The sequence below is a fragment of the Suricata suricatta genome, chromosome 14 (genome assembly GCF_006229205.1).
Source record: "Suricata suricatta isolate VVHF042 chromosome 14, meerkat_22Aug2017_6uvM2_HiC, whole genome shotgun sequence".
In the NCBI taxonomy this organism is placed as follows: Eukaryota; Metazoa; Chordata; class Mammalia; order Carnivora; family Herpestidae; genus Suricata; species Suricata suricatta.
This window is the reverse complement of record NC_043713.1, coordinates 12747931-12772213: the sequence shown is the minus strand read 5'-3', so window position 1 is coordinate 12772213 and position 24283 is coordinate 12747931. Positions and strand designations below refer to the sequence as shown.

The window sequence follows — 24283 nt, the reverse complement described above, 5'->3', positions numbered from 1 at the left end:
TTTTTTTTTTTTAATTTTATTTTCTTACCATTCCTTCCTGCAGGACTCCGTTAAATAAATCCGACGGCTTCTCGCTCAGCCTGACCGTGAAGATCTGGCCCCTCCTGCCAGCTCCTCACTCGTGATCTAATTGTCCTCGGACTCAGTTCCAAATCTCCTGCCCTTCTCTCCACCTCAACCCACGTCACCCTGAACACCGAGTCTTCCCTCCCAGGCTGCTCTGTTCCCGCCACTCAGCACCCGCAGCCTCTGGGTCTTCACGCTTCCCAAAGCTTTCAGAAGACCTGCCTCTTCAGGGGGGCTGCCTCTGTTTCCTCTTGACTCAGACCTCCATCCCCTGGTGTTCTGAGTCCCCAAGAGTTTCTGTGTGGCGTCCTTTCTTTCCAGTTTTAAGCCATCTCTACTTTTAAAGTGGTCACTGCTAATCCTTAGCTAATTCCCTTTGGCAGAGCTCTGTCGTTTTGGAAGCCCCTGACTTTCTTTCTATGTTTTATTTTCAGGAGTCTGGCCTCATGTTAGTCCTTCAGACACGTGCAGTGTAACAGGTGCTCGACAGGAATATGTTGCTGACATGAAGTTTTTCTTCTGCATGTAAAATATCACAGCGTTTGGTGTTTTTCCAACTTGGCTGCAATCTCTGGCTATACACAGCTAGCGACACGTTCACCAATACAGCAGAGCCACACCATGCAAAGGCCCTTCTCCGGCGGCACCAGAGCGGAGGTCGTAAATCGGGGACGGACAGGGACATGCCATCTCTGACTGTCCTGCTCCCTGGACTGGGCTTTATTAGGAAGCAATCGGGTTTTATCAGAAATGTCACTGGCTTGCTCCACGGAGGTCGGATTATGTCATATTATTGTAACAAATACAATAATAGAATGTGGCACTTCCTGTTGTTCTCTGTTGTTAGGAGCAACTTCTAAATGACCCTAAAAATATTGCATTTAGTATTCTGAAAACTCTGAGTTTCTCCAGAAGAAAGAAGGAAAGGAAGGAAGTCATGGTGTTCTTCAACAGCCACGTGAGGTAGGATGTCCCATTTTAGAGATTAGAAAACCCAGACTGGAGGGGCGCCTGGGGGGCTCGGTGGGTTAAGAATCCAACCTCAGCTCACGTCATGATCTCAGTGGATGTTCGAGCCCCGCACTGACAGCTCAGAGCCTGGAGCTGTGTCTCTGTCTCTCTCTGCCCCTCCCTCCTAACACCCTGTCTCTCTCTCCCTTAAAAGTAAATAAACATTTAAAAAAATTTTTTTAAAAAAAGGAAACCAAGGCTTTACTGAGTCTCATGGTAATAAGTGGCCATAAAGCACAAGTGGGACCCAGGTATCTCAGGCGTGAATTCCAAGCTACTTCAAATACAGATTGCTACCTTTACACAAAGGATGAAAAAGTATGGAGTGGGATTGCAGGCAGGGGGTGTGGGAGAGGAAGAACATCTGGAAATTTGAAATCTGCTAAGGTGCACGCCCCCTACTATGTACCTTGCTCTTGACTAGGACTAAGTGACCTGAAAGGGAAAAGGTAAACAGATTCATGCTGGCTGTACATGTCACTTTCCCTCCACAAACTATAAAGGCTGGTTTCAGATTCTCAAACAAAAACGTATGTAAAAACAGTAAAAGAGGAAAATCTCTCACTCTTGCAGCCAGTCGCAGCGACCTGAGTGCACTTGGCAAATATTCAAATGTCACATGCCAACATCACATGCTTAATACTATTTTAGTCAATACGATTTGTGCTAAAGCCACCTGAATCGGGCAATTGTTTGATCTTATTATCACCAACACGTCCTCACACAACATCCCTCACCGCTGATGAACTCACAAGAAAAGACTTTAGTTTAGAAAATTGGCATTTTCTTAGAAAAGGGGAAAAAAAAGCAGTTCTCAGTAAAAGATAACCACAAAGCTACTGTGTTCAGACAAGTTGTACATATTAAACCCACACACACACACACACACACACACACACACACACACACACTATATCAAAATAATGTTTAAGCTTTGTCTCATCTACAATTGTAAGCAGATTCAGCATTAAGGAGGTAAGACCAGAATCGCACTCATGACTTCCCTGCCATGGAGAACATAGGAAGGGTAATGGAATGATCTTCTAGATTACCTTTGCTCTTCCATCAGCTTTAACAATCCATCATAATCCAAAGGTTCTTTAGTTTGCAGAGTAGCAACAGCCAACATTCTTCCACAGAACAGGCTGGTCAGAGCTCTTTGGGAGATAAAATCTATTTCTACCTCAAAGTCAAGGGAAGCCTCAAGCTCACAGGGATACAAGGTCCCCCAAATGATGTCATATAGAAAAAGTCAAGGGGGCTGGGAGAAACATTTGTCTCAGATGGAGAGCCCATCAACAGAAAAATTAGGGGTGAAAACATCTAAGAGAGGCCAGTGACCTTGAGGTTGCATCCAACATGATGTGGGAGGACAGGCTTGGTGGTCCAGAAAATGCGATCTCCAAGGACGCAAAGGCTCTGCAAAGGCTAAGCCTCCCTGCGGGAAGGCTGAGAAATATGGGAGAAGCGGAAGGGAGGCGGGCAGAAGGGACAAAGGAGAAGGACAAGAGAAGTGGTGGCAGATTTTGCAGCCAGGATGAGAGCATAAAGCACCACATGGTCCGTGGCTTGGAGGCACACAGGCAGTGAGGAGGGAGAGAATGGGGCTGTGCTGCCATCTTGGAGGAAAAGAGGGGAGACAAACATCCCTGCTCAGCTCAGGAGATGATCTGTGAGATCCAGCCCTTCCAGAGGCTTCCAATGCCACATTGACAGTTATTTTAAAAGCATTTAAAATATAAACCATGTTCATGGAAACTTTGGTCAGATCTCCCCTTGACATCCATCCATCTGCATGTTTTCAAGGTTGACTCAAAGTTTACAAGCTGTGTGTGATGTGTTTTACCTTTTGATTTCTGACAGAAACTGCAAAGAAGCAAATTAAAGCCAAGAGGGAAATTTGTAGCTGCCATGCTAGGTTTAAAAAAAAAAATCATCCTAAAAATAAAATAACACTTCAGGCCATAGAGTTAATTTCTATAAATATTAGTTATCCAGAACTCAACTCTAGTAAACTATGATCTCCTCTTAATTAATTCTTATAAATATAAATATATATGAATATGCATGTATGTCTATTCATATATATATGAATACACACATACACATATAAGAATACACATTCACATAAGAATATATATATACATATATATGAGACAATACACACATATCTATTACTGTGATGGTTTTATTATGGCCCCATATTTGTATTGAAGTTTGAGACTTCAAAGGGATGCCACCCCCCCATCCTCTCCTGAAATTTAGAGGCACTGCCCCTTGGTGGTGATGATGTCATGGCCCCAAGGAAGGGTACAGAAAGAAGTACTCTGACACACTGCTGGTGGAAACAGATATCACTCTCCCATTTAGAAAGCTATCTGAAAATGCCTCTCCAAATTTAAAACCACTGCCATTGGCCGAGCCATCTCCTGCCTGATTGAGCAAAGGGATGTTCACCACAGTGTTGTTTATAATAGAATCATTCACTAAGTCATGCTACAGACAACCGATGAGTAGTATGCACTGATGAAAAAGAAAATATGAAGGAATTTCAACAGAGTAGCATTGTTAAGAGAGAAAAAAAGCATGATGCAGAGAGGACACAGGATATGATGTGATTTTCATAAACCAACGGCAAGAATCACAACAGGTATGTGTAAATACCTATCTATCTAATGTCTGGTCTAATTACAAGAGTGTGGGGTAAAGCACGGATGGATACACACAAGGCTGATAACACTGGCAACCCAGGGGAGACAGAGTAGGGGTGGAGGGAAGAAAGGAAGCGGGAGGATAAGCAGTAAGTGAAAATGAAAGATGTCAACCATAAAAACCACATGGATGCTATGATCTCATTTATAGGAAATCATGTGTGTGGACTGAGGCTCACATAGGTGAACTGATGATCGGGAGATGGTCTGCAAAACGTCAATGTTTTTTTTTATTTCGGGTGTTGAGATGTTTTGAAAGTAAGTCTTACTTTATTCCTTTTATATATTTTAAAAAATATTTACAACCACATGCATTATTTATGTCATCAGAAAAAAATCATTGACAAGGACGTAGGAAAAGTCCTATGCAAGGCAGTATGGGTCCCCAGAGCAAAAGCCAGCAGAGAGGCAAGGCTGTGAAGTCCAGATGGGGCCACGCTGGGAAAGTCCTCGTGCCGGGAAGGGACAGGAGAACACATCCAGGATGTGTGTCGACATATTAACAATTGGCTGTGGTTCTTTTGGTGGTGGTGGATCAGGAGTGATTTTTTTCCTTTTTCATGTTTCCCTATTTTCCCAATTTTCTCCAAAAAAAAAAACCCTATCTTGCATTTGTTATCAGAACAATATATTATTTAAAAAATTATGCTGTCAAGGTTTTTAAGTGAGAGGGGGCAATCATCAAAGTGAGGTTTTAGGACACTATGCAGTGGTCCCAAGGCAGAGATTAAAACGCATTTACGAAGCAGTCATGTTGGCGTGGGTTGATGATGGCCTCAAATAAAGAGGTAATAGTGGAAACAGTGGGCCTTCCGTGTTTTCTAAAGAAAGGGATGAATGAATGAAACTGCTGAAGAAGTACTAAGTTTCAGTGGCACTTTGTAAAGTTTCATGGGAATGCCTACAACATCACAGCCAAATGTCAGAGTCTGTTGATTTGATCCAACACGTACAGAGAACTGTTATTATTTTTGAGACCAGTCCATTTTTAATATCCAATCTCTGAATGCAGCCACTTCTTCGAACCCACAGCAAGAGAAGGCATGACCCATGGGAAAAGACAAAAACAGTCTATGGTGATGAAGATGAGAAGAAATTACATGAGAAATGATTTTGTAAAAAGCTTTTCTCCATGCAGAAAAGAAATGCATCATTGACAAACTTTGGGATCCTATGGATCAAATAAAAATATTCTGAGTGGCACTCATTTTATACTGCAGCCAACACAACGAGTCTGCAGCCAGTGTTAGGAGGGGTTAACTTGAACGTTTTTATTCAACTGTGGTTTGCCTTTTTGTACTAGTTGGCACATTCTAAGAACTCCCCTTCACTAGAAGCATTGAGGAGAAGGATGTGTGGCACCTGCTGCAGAAAGTGGCCCTAGAAGGCTTCCAAAGAACTTCCCAGCTTCGAGATTCTCTGATTTAAGAGGAGACATCATGCCCATGGCCAGATTTTACACCTTCTCTCTCTCTCTAATGCTCTAATTGAGGCTGTTTACTAAATAAACCATGTTTCTGTTTTCTGGCTTTCCTGAAACAGATGTGAGAGAACTGAAGGCAAACAACTTTCATAATGCATTCGACACATTACCCTCCATGTAACCATGAGACTAAAATGTTTATGCCATAATTAAAGACTGAGGCAAAGAAACCAAAAGTCATTGTATAAGGAAGGCAAAGGATTGGCCAGGACTTCCAGTAAAAGGATGCACTGAGTTATCCTGAAACGGCTCACCAGAAAATGTCAATGTGCCTCGGTTACTTCGTGTCTTGTTACTCATTCCAAACAGAATACGTTTAAGAGGAAGAGGGCTGGTTGTCACGGAAAACAGGGTTCACCCTACAGAATTTGAGGAGAGGCTCATCAGAAAGTAAGCAACTTCCTCCTTCGGAAGACCGCCCCCCAGCTCAGCCAGGGACGTTTCTCCACGTGTGGAGACCCCCTGCAAGGTCAGCCATGCGTCCTTCTGGCTCCCTACACAGCTGCCCTGTTCCCATCTGCTTTCTTGCCTCCCTCTGTCTCCGGGGGGACCTGTTCACCACTCCAATTCTCTGTCTCCCTCCAAGCTCACCTCTCCTCTGTCTGACCCCAGCAAATTCTGGTCTTTCATTTTTTTTCTGAGCTCTCCTGTGTCCTGTACACTCAATTAACATGGAATAATTAGCAAGTGCATGGACAGGAAGAGCCCCAGTGAATGATTCCCACTGGATCTCCTTACACCCTAAGCGGCTTCCTTGTCGCGGTACCACGGAGACAGGGTGAAGGTCCCTCCGTCCTTTGTTTCCTTCCTCCCCTCCTTTGTTGAACTTAGTGTTTATTAGACCCCTACTTTATGTAAAACACTGCTCAAGGCTTTTTCATGTACTACCTCACATAATCTCCCCACAAACCTCTCTAGAAATATCTACCCATCCAACTCTGCCCCTCTATGGCTTCCAATGGCTTTTCATGGTGTCATGACCTACTCCGTCCCTTGGTGTCATGTTGGGCTCTTCCATCCTCCTCAGCCCAACATCCGACAACCTGCCAGCTCTGTATCTCCTATCTGGTTTCTTTTTATTCCCCCTGCCCTGATCTCTCTGCTGGACACAAGGGCCTCTTCATACCTGGTCTCTCCCCACAACCAGGTTATCATTCTACACGAGTTGGTTGATATGCCTGCACTCATCCAGGACTATGTGATTCCCAGTGTCTACCACAATATAACCTGAGTTCCCAAGTTTGACATTGAAGGATTGTTGCCTTTCACATTCCACCACCTGTTCAAGCATGTATCCTCCAAACACGTAGAGTTTCTTCCAATCCCCCCAACATACCAAGCAATTGTACTCTTCTGGGGTTTTGTTCATGCTCTTTCCGCTGTGTGAGACACCTTCTCCCATCTCTGTCCTAGAACAGAATCTCAGTTTTTAAATCTTAGCACAAATGCCATTTAACTCCCCCAGGTCTAAATTGATTGTTCTTCCTCCTGAGCGTTCTTAGACTTAGTTGTTTATGCTCTGAAGCTGCCTCTAGATCATAAAATATTGCAGGGAAGAGATAGTACTGTTTTTCTTAGCATTCCAACACCATGCCCCAACCATGCCAGTAGTCCCTAAGCAAAAGCATAAATGAAGTTGCTAGCCTTGGTAAGGGAGTTTATGAGCTACCACGGTCTTCCAGCATTTGTCAGAGTTTCAAGCTAACAGACATTTATCAAGTACCCACTATGTACCCAGCACTATGGCAGGAGCTGTAGAAGCAAGCCAGTTAATGAGCGACGGTGCTTTTGTGATGCGTCTTTTAAAGACCTACTCACCTTACTATGCTAAGCGACCAAATACCCCATTATTTGAAGATGTATCCACTCTCGTGGATCAGCAATCATTCAGAGAACTTCCCTCCATCTCTGGGTGTAGCAGAAGTAAGATCCCTAGGTTTCAAAAAGCACCAAGAAAAGAAAGCTCACAACTCTAGAAATCAGGGGTCTTCATTCCTTCCAGGGCAGAGAGTGGGTTGATATGAGAAAAAAAGGCATTCATCTCTTAGCAGTACTGATTCTCAAACCCCTTAATTTATGTTAACTTCAGTTATAAAGAGCATTTAAAGCCATGAAAGTGGCTGAGAAAATGAAACATTTTATTACCTAGGAAGTTCTGTTGGTAGATGAAAACTTTTTTTAAGAGATGGTAATTTTTTGTTTGAAGACTGCTATTTTGGTAGCAGCTGGGCAAATTTTTCTGAAGAGCCCAAGGTGAACTGTGACATAAGGTGACCATATGTCCCAGCCTGTCAGGGAGCGTCCTGGTTTACACCTGTTGTCCCTGCAAAATTATTAATAGTGCCCCCCTTACTCTCATAACTGTCCCAGTTTGGATGATAAATTACATGACCACTCTATTATAAGTGTACCGCCAGACTTCAGGGCCTGTCCATACAAGGTAAGATGGTTTGCTCAAATATACCAGGGAGCTGATGCCGAGAAAACAGGCAGAATCCAGGCTTCCAGAGACCAAGCCCAGGCTCTATCTCAGAGACCATATTTCCTCCAAGTTCTCTCCTCATGATTTAATCAATAAAAACACTTTGGGAAATGGTAAAGATGCACAGGTATGATTTCCACAAACTAGCCACTATAATTTAGTTGGGGAAATGAAGTACATGTCTCTTCAACTAATTAATTAAGCGTGGTCAGAAATATTCATAAATATGGTGACAATTGTGAAATTCAAATGACAATTTTAAGAGAAGTCAGAGAAGAGAAAAATCCCTCCCTGGGCTTCCAGAGACATCTGGAAGACGAAATCTGAACTGGGCCACAAAGGAAGGAAAAAGAAGAATGAAGAGAAAAAGGCATTTTTCTTTGAAAAAAACAAAAGTAGAAAACAATCAAAATTGGGACAGAAATAAACCACTTAAGTGATCCTACAAGCATCACTACTTTCTATTCCAGAAGACAAAAACACGGAAACACAATGGTCTACGTGGTTTTCCCAAAATCTTGCAAGGATTTAAGTCCCAATCATCAGACGGAGGTGTCTTGGGACCAGACAAGGGCTAGGTGTTAGATGACAGCGCTCCTCCCTGCGATGTGGGGAGAAAAAAAGTGGCCACCCTTTGAGTTCTATCCCCAGCCTTTTCACTAACTGGCCAAAGGTCTGCGGGCAAATGGTTTCATCAGTTTTGAGCCTTAGTTTCCTCAAATAAAATGCTAGAGCTGGATGAAAGAGTCTCTAAGAACCTTTCCATCTCGGGCAATCCATGGCCGGCCCTCTACATTCAACTTGAGCTTTTGTTTAGTATGTTCTACGTTTAACTCAATAGTGGATGTTAATTTCTAGCAAACGGCAAACATGGGGCTGATCCCATGGGTCCCTTCCCATTACAAAGATATGAACTTCTCAAGAAAACATAAGAGAGCTAAGCTAGGGACCAAGGAAGGAGGGGAAATATGCACAGCCTATAGGAATGAAGATAAAAACTGAAACCAAAGCTTTAACCAAAACTGGACTCCATAGCACCCAAAGGGAGTTTCAGACTTACACAAGTGTCGCTAGAGATCTGGGAATAGTGATTAAATTCTAGTGCCCATGAAGGGGTATGGCCTTGGTCCTATAAGAGATGGGGGGGGGGAGTAGAGGTGGGGCTGCAGAATTGAGTCTCCTTCATAAATCAAAAAGCCTTAAAAAGCCACCTTATCCATGAAAGAGAAATGAAAAGCACTCTGCCTGCAGAGCCAAAAATGAAGGGTAAGACATTGCTTTATACCCAGAGTTCAGGACACCCTTGTAAAATGAAAAACCTAAACATGACCCACATTCAATGGAAGGATGTGAATTTACACTATCAATACATCTAGGTGCAGAAGTCCCATGACAAGAAATGAATGTAAACACAATTCCAGAACCACTGAAATTCCTTAATCTCCAGAAAAAACAAATATGTGGCCACCATGTAGGACACTGTCGCCACTCAGGACTCACAAGATGCCCACAGAAAAGAAATCTGTGTCAGATAAACTTACAAGAACACACAACTACAGAGGGAAGTAAACTACCATGGGGGACAGTCATAAAGGACTCGAACAACTCGAATCCTAAGAACTGGAAAAATACTAGAATCTGAAATGGCCTATAAAATAAGATTGCTTAAAATTATTGAAGTAATACAAGAAAGACTAAAACCCATAAGTAAACAATAGGAATAAATAAAGAAAATAGGCAGATTGAAAACAAAAACAAAATAGAATTCTTAAAAATAACTCAGTGGAAAAGTTAGACAGTAGAATAACACAGACATAGAACTAGTGAAATGGAAGAAGAGATTTGAGGAAATCGGCCAAAATGTAACAAAGGACTTCCAAGTAAAGATGGAGAAACGAACACACCGTGTCTAACATGGGTCTTACTTGCTAGGGATGCTAACGTTTCCTTGCTAGGGAAACAAAGGGAAAAAACCATTTAAAAGACATAAACCCTCAAGGATAAGGAGAACAGGTGAAGAGATAACAGTAACAAGATTCTGGACAAGCAGGAATAGAACTAGCAGATCAAAGGAAGCTGAGTTCTAAACTAGGAAAAAGAACGTTAGGAGTCAACCAGCAGATGACGTAAAGGTCCAGTAACAGATAGTCTGGAACTAGGCAGGGAAAAGAGAGAAAGGGTGATAAAATAAGGAGAATGAAAAGAATGATTTATAAGAGCCAATTATATTTCCAGATCCCAAGTCCCTCCTCAACTCCATCCTTCTGGGCAGCAGCCTCTATCCCCATGGGTATAACTGGAGGTTTGGTCTCCGGAGAGAGGATTCCTGGATCAGGGGACGTCATCCATCAAATGTAATAGAACGTTGCATTCTGAATGCTGATCCCGCCAGTCTTATTCCTCCTTGTGCCTCTCAGCTTGCACAGGCAGATCTTTACCTTCCATGTGAGAGTCTGGAAGAGTGTTCTCTGAAGATTCTGACCATTCCCGAGACTCCCCATCTGTAGGGGCTAACTTTAGGAGTTCCCCCAACAAATGACACAAACATATTATTCCACAGTGATGCTCAAAGTTAGTGAGCCCCTCACACGACCTCAGAGCTTCTAATAAGCTTATGAGTTCTTCAGTCTTGAATGAAGGCAGACAACCGAGGATTACCAGACACCCAAGGAGAGCCTCCACATGAAAAACAGAGTTCAACAACAGACAAAGAGGAAAACGTAATGAGGGAGGAAACAGATCATGAAGGGACAAGAAAATTTCAAAAGAGATTCAATTTTTCTCAGAAAGCTAAGAGAATGTTACACACATGAAAACAGAACACGACGCTCAAAAAAACCCAACTATTTATAGATGAAAAGAGGAAATTTAAAACAATAACAGAAATGAAAACCCAATAGACAGGTTGGAAACTGCCCCCCAAAAAGAGCAAAAAGATAAAGAGATGGAAAACAGGAGAGAAAATGTAAGAAAATTGAAGGACTGGTCTAGAAAGCACAACACCCAAATAATAGGTGTTCTGGAAAGAAAGGCTGGAGGTAGTAGAAGAAAATATCAGCAGATTGAAAGAACACACTGAGTGCTCAGTATGATAGATGAAAACAGACTCACGTAAAGGACAGTTATTGTGAAATTTAGAATCCTGGGGGAAAGGCAAGACTCTGTAGGTTCTAGGGAGAAAGAAGAAAAAGATCAGATACAAAGCGTCAAGAGTCAGAATGCGTTTAGCCTTCTATCCACAACCCTGGGAGTAAGCACACATAAGAGCAATGTCGAACTTTAGAAGAAAATTTATTTTTGACTGAGAGTTCCTTGTGCAAGACAAACCACCAGGGGAGAAAACAGAATAAAGACCTTTTGAGACTTTCAAAGTGTGGATGTATCTCTTGTTGGACCATTTCTGATAGGCAATGCAGGCTGGGAACCACAAAATGAGTGGGTGAAAAAAAGAGGGAATTTTATGCAATTCTACATAAAACTAAGGCAGAGGGATGGTGTGGTGAAGGGAGCAGACAACGGGACCCCGGGCAAAGGGAACAGTCCACCCAGGCTGGGCCATTGGATCAGGAGAGACATACTGGGGGCCGCCACTACTCCGCTAGGTTTAATTCTCATAACCTGCTGGGGGCTATGTTACCCCAGACAGTGGAGTAAATCACAGAGTGGATCCAGCTCAGAAGAAAGGCAATGTCAAGTACTAGACATATTCCAGCCTGACAGGTGTACAGCAGGCCTAGGGAAAAGTCCAGATAAAAGGAAAATGGAAGTCTGCAGAAAGAATGTCACCAAGAAAATAAGTGGAACCAACACATTCTTGATGTGATCAGCCTTGTGGAAAAAATGTACTTGCGGGGTATGCAAGGGCCAGGGGAAATGGGCAAGAAGTATGAAGAACTTGCTAAGGAAATGAAAAAAAATACAGATTTTAACTTCATGAAAATAAACACCTCAGCTGATAAGGTGATTAACATACGCGAAATAGTGAAAACCCTCACAACTGATTTAACCCAAAACTGCAAATACAGTTGTACTGGGAGAAAGTGCAGGGTAAGCAGCTGGTAGTTACGTAAGAGCACTAGGTCTCTATTTACTAGAATCAAGTTATGGAATCATGAAGAAAATTGATAAAACAAAACAGTATAGACATTATTTAGACATGGAGATGTATATACGCCAGAAGAAAAAAATCAAAATATAGAAAGCGATGTTCCTCAGGAGTGGGATGGGGGGAAGCAGGGGAGAGTCGAATTTGTTCCCATAGAAATGAAGAAAACAGCACATAGGTAAATATGTACAAGGGTGTTTTTGTCTACGATGTTTGTGGAGACACAAAACTGAAAATAACCTCAATGTTCACCAGTTAGAGGAACAGCTAAATAAACTCTAGACCAGCCGTACCATAGATTTCACTTTTATTTATTTGTTTATTTAAAGTGTATTTATTTATTTTGAGAGAGAGAGAGAGAGAGAGAGAGAGAGAGCGAGCATGCAAGCAGGGGAGGGGCAGAAAGATAGGGAGAGAGGATCCCAAGCAGGCCCCATGCTGTCAGCGTGGAGCCTGACCCGGGGTTCAAACTCACAAACCCTAAGATCATGACCTGAGCCGAAATCAGAAGTCAGACACTTAACCAACGGAACCACCCAGGCACCCTTACTTAGCTATTTTTTTTAAATGATTAAATTTAGGGGCGCTTGGGTGGCTTCATCAGTTATACATCTGACTTCAGCTCAGGATAATGGTTCGTGGGTTCGAGCCCCTTGTCGCGTTCTGTGCGGACAGCTCAGAACCTGGAACCTGCTTCAGATTCTGTGTCTCCCTCTCTCTCTGCCCCTCCCCGCTCATGCTCTGTCTCTCTCTCCTTCAAAATAAATAAAACAATAAAAAATTTTAAAAATGGTTAAATTTTGTATCTACTTCTCTGGAGGGATATTCTTAATTTACTAAAGAAAGGTTGTAAAGTAATACAGTGTGATTGGATTTTTTTTGCAAACAAAACAGTGCTATTTAATTTATATGGCTATGTATGTGCAATATTAACTTCAATAAACATGTGAAAGGATGTATGCCAGATGTGAACGGTGCTTACCTTAGGACAGGAATGGAAAGGGTAAGGGGAGATTAAGAAAAAAAATATCAACCACAGGAAAATAGCAATGTGGGACATAGAAAAAAAAACAGATAAGAGACACGAAGAAGCGAATACCAAGGTCTAACAAAAATGTAACAGAGGGCTAAGAAAGATATAGCAAAGACTACTGGAGAGAGGCAGTATTCACAGATTATGATGGAGAACGTCTCCGAATTCATGAGTATTAGAAATCCACAGATTCAAGAAGCATATTGAATCCCAGACAGAATTGTGTTGAAACTGCAGATAATCAGACAAGAACAAAAGGAAAAATAACAACAATAACAAAAACACCCTGTAAAGCCATTAGAGAGGGAAAAACAGACACCTCTAAATGAATGATAGATTAGCGTAACTACGCCCTGGCAATGGTAGGTATTGGAAGGCAGTGAAATAATAATTTCAAATGCTGAGGGAAAATATCTACATAGAATTCTATCCCTAGAAAGTTATTATTCAAGACTGAGGGCATAAATTAAAGATATTGGCAGACGGAGACAGAGAGCGATAGTTTAACATTCCCAAACCTCTCATGAAATAACTACCCAAGGATGTACTTCAGTAAATCCAAGAAACAACATCAGGAATGTTTCCTGAGGGTTAACTCTGTACTTTACTCCATACCAGGCACCAATTCTAAGTGATTTACAATAAAATTGAAATTCAAATTAAAGTAGTTTGCTTCTGGTTTTCATATTCTTACCCACATTATAAGTAAAATGGCGTATGTGTTGATATATTTTAAAAAGTAGATTTGTAAAAAAAAATTGGGTGGGGACAAAAAGAAACAAAATGATAGAGGATAAAATATTCAATGGTGTCATATCAGAATATGAGAGGGAAAAGCTTCCTAAAGTGTTGTAAGGAGTCTGTGACATTACTGGAGAAGAAAACAGAGATACTGATAAACTTTTTTATAACGAATTTCAATTTATTTTTGAGAGAGAGAGCAACAGAGCGCAAGCAGGGAGGGAGACACTGAATCCGAAGCGGGCTCCAGGCTCCGAGCTGTCAACCCAGAGCCCAACACAGGTCTTGAACTCGTGAACTGTGACATCATGACCTGAGCCAAAGTTGTAAGCTCAACCGACTGAGCCACTCAGGCGCCCCCAGGTAAACTTTAGTTTTAGACTTTGTTGACTCAAATACAGTGTTTAAGGTTTAAGGGTAACAGCTAAAATAACAGAAACACCTACATTACAAGTCAAGAGGAAAACAGCATTTTTAAAAAACGGTAGAACTATCTTTCTTGTGTCTGGGACACAAAGTGAGAAAGAAATCCCAAAAGGAGGAAGGTGGGGAGTGTGGAGCCCCAGTTAGAGGCAGGAATGTATCTGCTGAGCTCGTCACAAATGCGAGGTAGGCTCCTAACACATCAATCACTTTGTTTCCCTCCTCCGAGTTTCTTGAGCTTCCTGAAGTTCTTCCAGATGATGTCATATAGTGCAGCACAAGCGCTGTGGATCTCCATGACTGCCAGCCACAGTCCTAGTACCTCATCCAGCTCTTACACTAGCTCTGGATAATCACGCCCATGGGGCTGCTTGGCCACACTGTCCCATTGCAAGGAATCCTTGGAGACTGGAGTGGGGGTGGGGTGGGCTTCCAGCTAGGTGTGAAGGGTGGTCTCTTCAGCTCACACACTTCCTGTTGGACAGCCACTCCAAAACTGACACTGTCCTCACTCTGAGGTATCTCTAGCTGCAACCAGATGGGGACCAGGCTGACTGCTCAATGACATCCTGGGTCTCAGGTGGCAGGTGCTGCAAGAGGGTCATGGTCTTCTGGGCCATTCACGGGGCTACCAGGAGAATCTTGGCTTTCAGCTTGCCCTTTCATCTTTTAGTCCTTATCTTCCTTCTCCTGCAGCCTCTTCTGCTCTTCCTTCTCTTTCCCCTTGACAAGACCAGGTACCAGGACATCCAATGGGGCCTTCAGATTGCTCAGGTTAGCTTCATTGAGAGCCGAATCCTTCAAACATGCTTCCAGCTCAGAAGCCTTCCTGGGGAAATAGCTCCTGAGTAGGTCCTCTGTCTTCATGGAACACAGCCACCCGCGCTTGGGATTCAGGCTGGACCCTGGGCATGGCCAGGGCCAGGGCGCCTAGCGTCACACGAGGAGCAAGGATTGGGCATTGGAAAGGGGAGCAAGATCAACAGGAAAACTCAAGTCATCTAACAGAAGACAGAATAGGAGAGAAAAAACAAGTAAAGAAGAAGCATGGCATATAAAAGCATCTGGATTCCTAGTGAACTCCAAATACAGGACTTATCAAATGAATGTAAATGGCTTAAAGCTAATCCATTAAAAGGCAGAAATCTTCAGACTGAATTTTGTAAAACTCCAATTGTTTACAAGACAGAAGCCTAAAATATAATGTCACAGCAGGGATACACATAAAATAATGTGTTCAAATATAAGTGGTCCCTAAAATAATAAATATCCAATAAATATTTCTTTTAATTGAATGAACAAACGAATCTGACAAAATAGACTTCAGAGCTAAAAGCATTTGGGGTGATAAAGAGAGTCATTGCTTAATGATAAAAGCATATATTCACCAAGAATCCTTCTGTGTACCTAACAGTACATTGTCAAGTATATATAGCAAAAACCGAGTTGATTATATGAATGTAACAATTCAAAATTATGGTGAGAGATTTTAGCTCACATCTCACGAAACCAATAGATCAAACTAAAAAATAGAAACAATACAAATTTATAAAATACAAACTATAAACTTCATCTAATGGATATGGAAAGAGAATACTCCACCCAATAAACAATACGCATGAAATGTTTACAAAAATTCTAAGTTCTAAGCCACAGAGCAAGTCCCAACAAATTTCAAAGAACTGCTAACATTCAGACCACAATCACAACCAAAATACAATAAAACTTGAAATCAATAACAAAACCACAGCCACCAAGCCCTAGTACATTTGAAATTTCAAAAACACACTACTAAGTTATTAATATGAAATAGAAATGAAAGTAGCAAAACATTTAGAATTGAACAAGAGTTGAAACCTCAGATTTTAGTAGAAGGAATGTTTAGCATTAAGTGCAGTATCAAAAAACAAGAAAAATTCAAAACTTAGAAGACAGGAGCAATAAAATAAAGACAAGAGAAGAAAATTCTTTTTTCACAAATGGATAAAGTAGTAGAAAGGCAATAATAACAACAACAGATCAATATAGAACAGGAAGAAAACAAAGGTTGATTCTTTCAAAAGTCTAATAAAATAGGTAGACACTCAACAAGAATGAGTAAGAGAAATAAAAGAAGGCACAAATGAGCACTAATAGGCATAAAACTCCACAACTATAAATGCAGTACTTTTTTAAGTGTGAGAATTCTGTTCCCTGCTTTAAAAGCAAGAACTCTAAAAAACGGATGAAATAAAAAAATCTCCTAGAAAAATGTTACCAAAACTGACACACAAAACATAGAAAAACAACAAAAGCTCCTGAATGTATTTTTATAAAAGTTCAGCCTTGAGCTGGACTTTAGAAATAGACTGACACGCAAAAGGAGAAAACAGTAAGTCCATCTCAGTTCAAAATATCAAAGCAAAAATCCAAAATAAAATATCAGCAAACATAACCAGGAGTGTAGTATGTGTATAAATATATAATATTTCCCTAAAATGACATGTTTTCAATCTGATATATATCATGTATCACATATATTTATCACATGATTAATATGCGGTGTGTGTGAGTATATGTGTGTATTTGTGGTGATCAGGTAGAGTTTATCCCAGAAACTCAAAGAAGATTTAACATTAGCTAATGTAACTCAGCGCACTGACAGGTTACAAAGGAAAAACTATATAGTCATGGCCATAGACGCAGAAAAAGCATTTGATGAAATTTAATACCCATTCACATTTTTAAAATGTAATAAAATACCAACCCAACCAAGAACAGAAGGAAGGTTTAACTAAGAAGTAGTTACTGTGAAGAACCTACAATAAACTTTAGGAACACATTTTCTTTGAAGTCAGGAACTAGACAAATATGCTTTTTTCCATCACCCCTCCATTCATCATTGTGTGCGATACGGAGCTGATGCAATAAAACAAGAAAAAGGAGTAAGAGAAATAAGGATTAGAAACGGAGAAACAAAAGAAGCATTATTTGCAGATGATAAGACTGCCTACATAGAGAATCCAAGAGAAACTACAAACAATTACAAGTAATAAGAGAGTCTGGCAGGAATGCAGAGACAAGATGAATATACAAACACTCATGACATTCCTATCAGCAACAATCAATTAGAAAACGTAGTTTTTAAAAGATTCCATTAGCAATAGCAATAAACTATGAGAAATCTAGGAAAACATCTAAAGCAAATTACTAAACTTCACTGGAAGTCATAAGACCTAAATAAACAGTGATGTATGTCATGCTCAGAGATTTGGAAACTCAACATCAATATCTTCCTTTTAAGTAAATACATAAATCTAATGTGATTCATATTAAAATCCCAGAAATCTTTTTCATAGACATTTTCACCTGGTTTAAAAATTCACACAGAAGGGGTGCCTGGGTGGGTTGGTTAAGTGACCAACTTCGGTTCAGGTCATGATCTCGTGGTTCGTGGGTTTGAGCTGACAGCTCAGAGCCTGGAGCCTGCTTCAGATTCTGTGTCTCCCCCTCTCTCTCTGCCCCTCCCTTACTTGCATTCTGCCTCTCTCCCTCACAACAAATAAACATTTAAAAAAAGATTAAAAAATAAAAATAAAAATTCACACTGAAGAATTAAGTCAATGAATAGCCATGACAACATTGAGAAAGTATAAGGCGGGCACTTGTCCCACTAGATATTAAGACATTAACTAAAGCCTATAATTCAGGCACGCTAGCATTGGGACAGAGACAGTAACTAAACCGATTCAATAGAGACGGGCCCTCCACGTATCAGAACTCAGGATGGGACAGAGGCAGCATTATAGAACTGTGGTTAAGGACTGAACTATTTTTCCAGGACAAATGGTTATTCACAGGGGAAAAACTTTATCTCAAACTCACACTTCATCTACAAAATGGCTTCCAAGAGAATTATAGTTAACTTTAACTTTAAAATATTTAGAACAAAATACAGTCACTATTTTTATAATCTCAGGCTGGGGAATGACTCAATAGCAAAAGAGAGAGAGAGAGAGAGAGAGAAGTGATAAACTTGATTTTAAAACTCTTGTCACAAAAGACACTAAAAGACAAAGCTTAAAGGCAAGAAATCTACTGAGAGACAGGAGATTTTTATTAAAAATCCAGTTGGGACTACATCAAAATAAAAGGTTTCTGCACAGCAAAGGAAAACAATCAACAAAAGTAAAAGGGAACCTACAGAATGGGATAAGATATTCACAAATGATATATCAAATAAAGGTTTAGCATCCAAAATAGAAAAAGAACTTATACAACTCAACGCCCACCAAAAAAAAAAAACCCCAAAACAACAACCAAACAATCCATTTTAAAAACAGGCAGAATAGGGGCACCTGGGTGGCTCAGTCGGTTAACCGTCCGACTTTGACTCAGGTCATGATCTCGTAGTTGGTGGGTTTGAGCCCCATATCAGACGCTGTGCTGACAGCTCAGAGCCTGGAGCCTGTTTCAGATTCTGTGTCTCCCTCTGTCTCTCTGCCTTTCCCCTGTTCTCTCTCTCTCTCTCTCAAAAATGAATAAACATTCAAAAATTTTTTTGAGATTTTATTTTTAAGTAATCTCTACACCCAACGTGAGGCTCGAACTCACAACCCAGAGATCGAGAGTTGTGTGCTCTGCAACTGAGCCAGCCAGGCACACCCGAAAAAAATCTTTTTAAACTGTGGTACACACACACACACACACACACACACACACACACACTGACTCACGAGAAACTCTTCCATGTGTGTGCAAAGAAGACGTGCCTGTGGTAGCATTATCTGTAATGTCACGAAGTTAGAAACAACTGTAATATCCTTCAAGGGGGCATTTTAAAAGTTAGAAACAACTTGAACATCCCTCCTTTGACTGAATACTATACGTCATGGAACAGGGAGAAGGCAGAGGCACATCTTTCTCACCAGATGAATCTTATAATGCAGAACACAAACCCAATGATACCCCTTTCGATAAAGTTTAAAAACGTTTAAAAACACACCCACTGTCTATGGACACATACGTGTAAAAGATACACTCACACATGATAATAATAAGCATCAAATTTAAATCCAAGCTGGGAAGCTCTAAAAAGGGAAGAGAGGGGTGGGACCGAAAAGTGCTTTATCTCTCTCTCTCTCTCTCTCTCTCTCTCTCTCTCTCCAGGTGGGTGGGAAGATCTAAAACACATATGGCATCAAGATATGACAAAACTAATAACACACATGCATTTGCTATCTTACTTTCCATATTTCCCGTTGGCCTGAAGTTGTTCATAATAATAACAAAAAAGTACTGTATTTTGCATATTTTAAAGATCTCGGTAGAGGTCATCACTTGTTCATAGGAGCCCTAGAGGCGGGCAGGACAAGTGTCACTATTATCCCTTGACCGACGCGGGTGACAGAGGGGCGGGCAGGAGGGCACATGGCTTAGCCATCACAGGCTCGGAGCCCTCAGCATCGCATCCGAGGATCACTCATCCCGCTCACTCAGTAATTTACACAACGCAGGGAACTGGAAATTGGCACAACTCAGGGTAGGGTAGGAGAAGACAGCCTCTTCCCTTCTGGAACAAACCGCAGCCTGAGGAAGAGCAATGACATCCGTTGATCAAAAAGAGGAAGAAGACAGGCTGCCCGGGTCATGTGACAGCTTTTTCAATGAATCCGTAATTCATTCGTGGAGAGGCTGACCGTTCACTGTGCACCTGCAGGGGAAGGAGGAAGTGAGAAAAGTGACCTCAGTTCTGGTCACTTCGCCTTCAGAGCCCAGCGCCCTGCGCAAACAGGATGCGACACTGGGGACGCGAGCCTTGAGATCCCGTCCCGGATCGGTCCCTGACGGCTCTGGCTTCCAGCTCTCCTCATTTCCAACTGAAAAGGTGGACTGCCATCTCGAGGCCAGTGAAATTCTAGAATCTACCTCCTCTGTGTTTCAGGATTTGTTGTCCCTTCTCTTCTAAAATTCCAAAGAGAGCTTCTGCGTTTAATATCTGCACCCGGTTTTGAGGCTGAGTCCTGGACGTGTCCCAGCTATGGTCCTTCCCCTCGGTGACATCCACGAAATGCCCAGTCATAGGACTCGGTGTCTGGAAGCCGATGAAGGCTCCTCCTCTGGCCCGCTCCCTAGCTCCGTCCCTCCCCGGGGTGTCTGTGGGCTGTTAGGCATGGAGGTCCCATGACTGTAGCTTTAACTGAGCAGCAGTAATATGCTCCATCCCGCCCCATCCCACCCCTGCAGTTAAGTAACTTGCCGAGGGAAGGGGGGAGGAGGGTCCGGACCAACAGCTTCGCCCCTGAAGAGGCACTACATGCACATTTTAGGTTGGAAATAAGAAAGAATTTCCTGGCTGTAGGAACTGCCAAATAGTAGGGTGGGTAACCAAGGGAGGTTCCAGAATCTCCTCTAGAGATCTTTAGAAACTCGATACACCCTCACATATCGGAGATGACTTTTTGCAATCCTGCCTGGAGAACAGAAGGACCGGGTGCCCCATCGGCCCTCCTCTCAGGCCCGAGGTCCTGCCTCTTGCCTCCCCCTGAACTTCCCATTAGTCCATACGCCTCCTGCAGGCTCTCCTTCCCCTCACGAAGCACACACAGAGTCAGCCCTCGGGCTTGTTTTCATTCGATTCCTTGCCTCCTCACACCTTTCCCTGTTATTTTAGGGAAAGCTGGTCAGAGGTCAGAGTTGCCCAATTACCCGCACATAGTTTGGCGGTCGCATCAGATGCCCAGGCAAAACAGAGTGACGATTCTGATCCCAGCCTCGCCTGCAAAGCTGGACGGAAACAGGAGAAAATTAGCTGTTGCTAACGACCCGTTATAAATGAAAATATGATCCTAGTCATTGATTTTAAATAGATTTTTAAAAGAATCGTTGACTGTATTTCACGATGAATACAGAGTTTCAAAACCGTTCATTCCAGGGTTGGATTTTTTTTTCTTCTGGCTTAAACCCCAAATGGCCCAGATCCGAGTCTGAATAAACAGTGTGGGTGGTGACGGTTCTGTGAGGCCCGGTAGAGGATGCAATCACTTTCTTCCCCGGTTCAGCATTAAATCAGGAGAAACTCGCCCCATCGCTCCCCAGAACTCGGAGGGGCTAAATGGAGGGCCACAGAGCGTGTACTTTCTCTGCGTCTCAGGGAAGAAGAAAAAGTTAATTCTCCTCGCTGCGAATGTTTAATTATGTATAAAGTTCATTGACCCCACGGGCGGCTGTCAGATGATCTTGCGAAGGCCTGTAAAGGCATCCCAGGAATGCAGTGATGTGGGCAGAAACCCTGTGGATTCGTGCCACCAAATGCTTGAATCCGGACGGAATCAGCAGCCATGCAGAGAGGCTCCAGTGAAAACAGGACTTCAGGATAATCGGTCATTTAATCTCACCTACGCGTTTCTAGGCCTTCAAAAGTGAGCATTATAAATCAGAAACTCGGGAACAATCCCCCAGGGATGGGGCCCATGACGACAGGGTGAAGTAACTCTGTTTGCTGGTTACGGCCGCAGCTGGCTGGAAAATGCACGCATTCGCAATGTTTTTCCCCATTTTAGAGGTAATGCTTTCTGACTTCCCGGCTACCAACGTGAAAAGAAAATGATGAGGCAATCCCATTCATAAATACACGGTGAGGCTCCAAGGAGCCGGCAGAGTCTGTCTCTAGCCGGTTTTGAGAGAACACGGCCTTCAGGACACAGGCAGTCACTCTGTCTCTTTTGTCAGTAAATGGCCCCCAAGTGTGTTCTTCAGATGCAAAAGCTACAGACCCTTCTTCAGCCTGAAGGAGGGGAAGGGGACAGGCCAGGTGACCTTCCAAACCGTGTCTCCCTCTTGTAATCTCCATCTGGGGCTACTGGCACCCAGGCTATTGTGAAAGAGGGCCGTGGGGAGACAGGGTGGTTTGGGCTTCTTGGTAATGGGAGGCCAGAGTCCCAGGGGATGCTGGGATCAGGGGCTAGCTTGAGGGGGTCTCCCACTTAGAGGAAATAGAAAATAGTCCGTCTTGGTGCTTCCTAAGATTAAACCTACCTGTTAGGGGTCCAATATTATTTTCTTTCAGTAGCTTTCTCACTAAACAGAGATTATCAGTCAAAATCCTGTGCTTTCAGTGGGTAAAACTTGACAGAGTCCCTAAAACACAACTGGGATGCATTCTCTCAGATATCTTTACCGCTATGAAGATGGAGAATGGTGACCAGAATTTAGCCAATGATTTTGGTCCTCTGATGGATGCAGAATGAATGGAAAGAGTCTCACCTGTTTCATATTTAGACTAACCTGCAATTCTTGGGTCCTTTACCAAAATCAGCCACTTAGATTTCGAGTGCACAGTGTAGGTCTGGGTTCAATTTGTGTTAATCCAATAGATATTTGGAAAACACAAATAATGAAGTAGGCACAACTGGTGATCCAAAAATAAAAAAGGCACGAACCCTGGGGTGCCTGGATGGCCCAGTCAGTTAAGTGTCCGACTCTTGATTTCGGCTCAGGTCATGATCTCACGGTTGTGAAATCGAGCCCCGTGCTGGGCTCTGTGCTGAGTGTGGTGCCTGCTTGCGGTTCTCTCTTGCTCACTCTCGCTCTCTCTCTGCACACGCCAAATAAATAAGCATTTAAAAAACTTTTTTTAAAAAAAAAGACACAAACCTGGCCCTCAAGCAAGTCAGAAATGAGGAGGCAGATCTTAATCCCAACTGGGAGGGTTCCGGAAGCTGCCTGCATGTAGTGTTCCCAGGGTGTGGTGGCATTTGACCTGAACCTTTACCAAAAACTCCATGCCCACTCGTACACTGTGGCATTCTGGAGAGGAAGAGATGTAACTGTGACTGAGTCACGCTTATTCATGGCTAGTTCTATAATTTTACCTTGTTTTTAATTCATCCGACATTTGAGAGGTTTCCCATCAAGATCACTTCTTCAAGACCCATATCATTTAACATAACTTTGTTCAGTGAACAGTTAGTTAAAAAAATAGAAAAAGAAAGAAAAAGAATTTCATCCGTCTTTGAAGAAGGAAGGCTTTCTTCAAATCTTTAAACATTTTCTAGAAATATGATTTCCCATAGTTACAGGGGAAACAGGCTTCCAGATAAAGAAATTTGGACACTAAGTAATATCCTAAATCACTTCCACCTTTTGGATACTACAATTTATAAAATTCCATGAAGGAAATGACTCTTACTTCTCATGAAGTTCCCAATGGGAAATCGCTGTGAGCCACAGTTATGAAAGCTATATCCTCTCGCTGGTCCCGATTCCTTCCTTCTGTCAGGGGGCCTTTACCACCTTTGAACCACAGAGCATTTTACTTGTTTCTTGTCTGTAGTACATGCTGCCCTCCACCTGGTCGGGTGGCTCTTAGAGAACGTGTCTCTGTTACATTCTAAGTTCTTGGATATTAGGGACCATTTTATTCATTTTTATATTCCCCCAGAGTGTCCATAACATAGTTGGTGTTCACAAAAATGAATGAATAAATAAATGGTGGAGAGGTCTATGGCAAGCGTTGGAAAACTTTTTCAGTAAAGGGCCCTTGTAAATATTTTAAGATATATGGTCTCCATAAGAACTATTCAACTCTGCTGTTACTGTAGGAAAACAGACACAGCCAATCTGTAAACAAATGGGCATGGCGTTTCAATAAAACTTTATTTGTAAAAATAAGTGGTAAGCCAGATTTGGTCCACAGGCCATAGTTGTTTGACCCCTGATCTATGGTGTTTTTCTTTGCCAAAAATCTTAGTATATTCCTTAAATTTTCATATATTCCCTGTGAGTTTCAATAACTACATAAAGTACAGAAAATATAACTATTTAAGAGCTGTTTTAAAACTCTGCATTAATGAATCCACTTAAAAAAAAAAAAAAAAAAAAAACAGGCACACCTAGGTGGCCCCGTCTGTTAAGTAACCGCCTTCTGATTTTGACTCAGGTCATGATCTCACGGTTCATGAGTTTGAGCCCCGAATTGGGCTACGCACCGACGGCGTGGAGCCTGCTTGGGATTCTCTCTCCCTCTCTCTCTGCCCCTCCCCCACTTGTTCTCTCTCCCTCTCTCAAAATAAATAAATCAACATTAAAAAAAACCAACCAGGAAAGTACATACAGAAATTAGCTGTTACTCCAAATGTATTTCATGGCCATTTATGTTGTTTATCATATGCCTTTAAAAGGAACAATTCTTATCCCTCTGCCACTGACATCATCATTATTGAGTAAACTTAATATAAGATCTCAGAGT

At 42.1% G+C, this 24283-nt stretch overlaps 1 protein-coding gene and 1 pseudogene across 1 annotated transcript in view; both read right to left on the bottom strand.

The window, feature by feature from the left end:
* The window catches only part of BCL2 (BCL2 apoptosis regulator), a 176932-nt gene that overhangs the window by 79641 nt on the left and 73008 nt on the right, over positions 1 to 24283 (bottom strand). The window lies entirely within an intron of this gene.
* LOC115278288 lies at positions 13930 to 15031 on the bottom strand (annotated as a pseudogene).